Raw genomic sequence first — 5162 nt, forward strand, 5'->3', positions numbered from 1 at the left:
TCAGATGATCCACCTGCCTCAGCCTCCCAAAGTGCTGGGATTACGCACACACGTGAACCACCACATGGGCTGTCAATGTTGTCTTATTACGCAGATAAAGTGTCCCAGGTAATCTCTCAGGGCTGCTGTCAGAAGAATAGTTAAAAGCTCCACCTTGTTCGGTGGCTCACCCCTGCAATCCCAGCACTTTCGGAGGCCAAGGCCGGTGCATCACAAGGTCAGGAGTTTGAAACCAGCCTGGCCAAGATGGTGAAATCCCGTCTCTACTAAAAATACAAAAATGAGCCAGGCACGTGTAATCCCAGCTACTTGGGAGGCTGAGGCAGGAGAATCGCTTCAACCCAGGAGGCAGAGGTTGCAGTGAGCTGAGATTGCGCCACTGCACACTCTAGCCTGGGCAACAGAGCAAGTCTCCATCTCCAAAAAAAAAAAAAAAATGAGTAATAATTTAAAATTTACATAATAAAATACAAATAGATGAAAAGTCTATCTGGGTGACTCCCAGTCTCTTCTCTTCTCTAGTGGTTGATCGTTCCTGGTTATCTGATGAGATTCCTAGGGAGAAGGGTCTTAAGACAACTGCATTTATTTTGGAAAGAAGCTTTGTTAGTCAGATAAGGAAATTCCAGAGAGAGTTCCTGGGAAAGAAAGAGGATCAAAGAGACAGAAAGGCTGGGAAAAGTCAGAGAGGGACCTTGATTCTGAGGCTTATTTCTGAGGCCTTTCAATTTCAAGAAGTAAACCCCACGAGTTTGAAAGAGTTGGCTTAATCTTCTCAGTGTACATAATCAAATATGTACATAATTATATATGTCCATAATCATATAAATTCAGTGTACATAAGCATATAAAGTTATGAAAGTTGTTGTCCCCTACTGTTTCCCAGAAAATCCCTGACTCGGATATGGGAAGAACTTGCATTCATTGTGCCTCAGTGCAGGCCTTAGACAACTGTCTGTCCCATCACACACCAAGGCCTGCACGGACATTTCTGGCCCTGCTGAAATGGAATAAAGAAACTCCCCGCCAGGCGCAGTGCCTCATGCCTGTAATCCCAGCACTTTGGACGCCTGTAATCCCAGCACTTTGGGAGGCTGAGGCAGGCAAATTATAAAGTCAAGAAATCGAGACCATTCTAGCCAACATGGTGAAATCCCGTCTCTACTAAAAATACCAAAATTAGCTGGGTGTGGTGGCGCACACCTGTAGTCCCATCTACCCAGGAGCCTGAGGCAGGGGAATCACTTGAACCGGGAGGTGGAGGTTGCAATGAGCCGAGATCTTGCCACTGCACTCCAGCCTGGTGACAGAGCGAGACTCCATCTCAAAAAAAGAAACCCATTGTCTAAATCTTAATCAGTGAACAACAGTCAGATGACATATAAGATTGACAAAATATTCTTTGAAACTTGGCTGAGTGTGGTGGCTCACAACTTTAATCCCAACAGTTTGGGAGGCCAAGGCAGGAGGATTGTTTGGGCCTAGAAGCTGGAGACCAGCCTAGGCAACATGGCAAGACTGTCTCTAAAATAAACAAACAAACAAATAAATAAGCAAAATAATATTATTTGAACCAGGGTGAAGAAATGATAGTGCCTAATTTGATTCTATATGATAACAAAGTAATGGGAAGGATAGTGTAGTTACAAAAATGTCTTTGTTCATAATAAAAATGTCATTAAATGGCCAGGTGCGGTGGCTCACACCTGTAATCCCAGCACTTTGGGAGGCCAAGGCAGGCAGATCACCTGAGGTCAGGAGTTCAAGACCAGTCTGCCCAGCATGGTGAAACCACATCTCTACAAAAATACAAAAACTAGCCGGACGTGGTGGCACGCACCTGTAATCCCAGCTACTCGGGAGGCTGAGGCAGGAGAATTGCTTCAACCCAGGAGGCAGAGGTTGCAGTGAGCCAAGACTATGCCATTGCACTCCAGCCTGGGTGACAGAGCGAGACTCCATTTCAAAAAATAAAAATAAATTTTAAAAAATTAAAATGTCATTAAATTCTTGCAGTAGAAAGAGACACACGCACATGATCTTTAAAATTGTGTAATACAACGAGTATCATGATGGCATGACACCATCACTCTGCCCCCATTGAGTACTCACCTTTTACCAAACAATTCTAAGAAACTAAGATTTTATTTATCACCTGGAACTTGGGCAATACATTTATAATAAACCAAATTCCAGACCCATAGTATAGGCAAATCCACACTGCTTTAGACCCACCCAAGCAGGGCCTTTCTCTGAGCTTTCACACCTGTGCCACTAGAGAGCCAATGCACCTGTCAGAGGCATTTAAACCAGAGCAAATCCATTTTGAAATAGACCTGGGTAAAATAAGGCTACGACCTACCTGGCTGCATTCACAAAGGGTTAGGCATTCTAACTTACAGGATGAGAGAGGAAGTCAGCACAAAATACAGGTCAGCACAAAACACTGGCCAGGTGCAGTGGCTCATGCCTGTAATCCCAGCACTTTTGGAGGCCAAGGCGGGCGGATCATTTGAGGTCGGGAGTTCAAGACCAATCTGGCCAACATGGTGAAACCGCATCTCTACTAAAAATACAAAAAAAATGAGCTGGGCGTTGGTGGCACATTCCTGTAATCCCAGCTACTCGGAAGGCTGAGGCAGGAAACTTGCTTGAACCTGGGAGGTGGGGGTTGCAGTGAGCCGAGATCGCGCCACTGCACTCCAGCCTGGGCAACAGGGCGAGACTCTGTCTCAAAATAATAATAATAATAATAATAATAGGCAAGGACGCTTGACCCGCCTTGGGTTAGAGGCCCGACTTAGGAAAGTTAGAATCCCTTCTAAGATTTAGGGAGTTAAAAGTCCCTCTCAGTAAAGCACCTCTCGGTAAAGTCCCTTTCGGCTAAGAACGGGTTTGGCACTATGGGATGTTAACTGCCCTTCTCTTTGAATTAATTTGTCTTGCCCTTTTTGGTGATGGCTGTGGGTGACAGGATTAGGTATGTACAGGATCGTGGGACATGGGGAGCTTTTTCCTTCCTAAAAGGAGAAACTTGAGAGCTGATAGGACTGCTGGAAAAGATCCCTTCACAGCCAACAAGTGGCCGCCTGAACTTACCAGTGTCGCTGCAAGGGGTAGGTCTTTATCTGGCCTCACTGAGTGTCTCGCCTTCCCCATTCGACCTCAGGCAATGCTTTCCTCTTTCTGTCTCTGTGCAAACTGATTGAATAATGATACAAAAATCACTGTTTATCTCCTGTAAAGTTGTTTTTTTAGGGTTTTTTTGGGGGGTGGGTGGTTTTAGACGGAGTTTCATTCTTGTTGCCCAGACTGGAGTGCAATGGCGCAATCTTGGCTCACCACAACCTCCTCCTCCCAGGTCCAAGCAACTCTCCTGCCTCAGCCTCCGAAGCATCTGGGATTACAGGCACCCACCACCATGCCTGAATAATTTTTTGTATTTTTAGTAGAGATGGGGTTTCGCCATGTTGGCCAGGCTGGTCTCGAACACCTGACCACAGGTGATCTGCCCACCTTGGCCTCCCAAAGTGCTGGGATTACAGGTGTGAGACACCGCACCCAGTCTGTAAAGTTTTTTGTTTGTAGGTCGGACGTGGTGGCTCACACCTGTAATCCCAGCACTTTGGGAGGCCAAGGTGGGCCAATCACCTGAGGTCAGGAGTTTGAGACCAGCCTGGCCAACATGGCAAAACTCCATCTCTACTAAAAACACAAAAATTAGCTGGGCCCATGGTGCGCACTGTAATGCAGCTACCTGGGAGGCTGAGGCAGGAGAATCGCTTGACCCAGGAGGCAGAGGTTGCGGTGAGCAGAGATCGCACCGCTGCACTCCAGCCTGGGCGACAGAGGGAGACTGTCAAAAAAAAAAAAAAAAAGTTTTTTGTTTGCTTTTTTATTTTGAGACAGAGTCTCGCTCTGTCACCCAGGCTGGAGTGCAGCGGTGCAATCTTGGCTTACCACAACCTCCGCTTCCTGGGTTCAACCAATTCTCCTGTCTCAGCCTCCAGAGTAGCTGTGATCACAGGCGCGTGCCTCTACTCCAGGCTAATTTTTGTATTTTTAGTAGAAACAGGCTTTCACCATGTTGCCAGGCTGGTCTTGAAGCCCTGACCTCAGGTGATCTGCCCACCTTGGCCTCCCAAAGTGCTGGGATTACAGGCATGAGCCACCGCACCCGGCCTATCTCCTGTAAAGTTTTAATTAATCAGAAAAAAAATTTGTGAAGCCAGTCTTAAGCTGTAGTGAATCTAGTGTGCTTCGTGTGTCTTTCTGTATTGTTCTGTCATAATGAGGGGTACGTTAGGATAGAACACAGGCTTTTAGGATACCTGTAAGCCTACTTTTCAAGATGGCCTAGCACACTGGTCAGTTACAAAGGTTGCTGCAGGTCCCCCCAAAAAATGGATGAGGTTTCCTTCTTGTCTTGTATGTCCTTGGGAGCTTGATCCTCTAGCCATGTGGCCACACTTTCTCTTTTCCCAATGGCGGCCTGGGTTCAGGGTTCAATTCCCAGCTTAGGGGATGAGTCATTTATCTTCTGTCTGTGTATTTATATGTATTGTGTGTGTGATGTTTATATATGAAAGAACTTAACTAATTGATTTTAAAATAATAAGAGCTTAAATCAAATATTTTGTCAGAAAAGTAAAAAGTATAATGTCTTCTAGTTCATGTGACTTAAATAATCTTTGGGAAATAAAGAGAGTTTTAAATATTATTGATAAAATAAAAATATCAGCCGGGCACGGTGGCTCACACATATAATTTCAGCACTTTGGGAGGGCGAGGCGGGTGAATCAGCTGAGGTCAGGAGTTCAAGATCAGCCTGGCCAACATGGTGATACCCCGTCTCTACTAAAAATACAAAAATTAGCTGGGCATGGTGGCAGGCACCTGTAATCCAACCTACTCAGGAGGCTGAGGCAGGAGACTTGCTTGAACCTGGAAGGCAGAGGTTGAGTGAGCCGAGATCGCGCCACTGTACTCCAGCCTGGGTGACAGAGCAAGACTCCATCTCAAAAAAAAAAAAAAGTGGCCGGGTGTGGTGGCTCAAGCCTGTAATCCCAGCACTTTGGGAGGCCGAGACGGGCGGATCACGAGGTCAGGAGATCGAGACCATCCTGGCTAACACGGTGAAACCCGTCTCTACTAAAAAATAC

This window comes from Trachypithecus francoisi, unplaced genomic scaffold (genome assembly GCF_009764315.1).
Source record: "Trachypithecus francoisi isolate TF-2019V2 unplaced genomic scaffold, Tfra_2.0 Lachesis_group15, whole genome shotgun sequence".
Classification (NCBI taxonomy): domain Eukaryota; kingdom Metazoa; phylum Chordata; class Mammalia; order Primates; family Cercopithecidae; genus Trachypithecus; species Trachypithecus francoisi.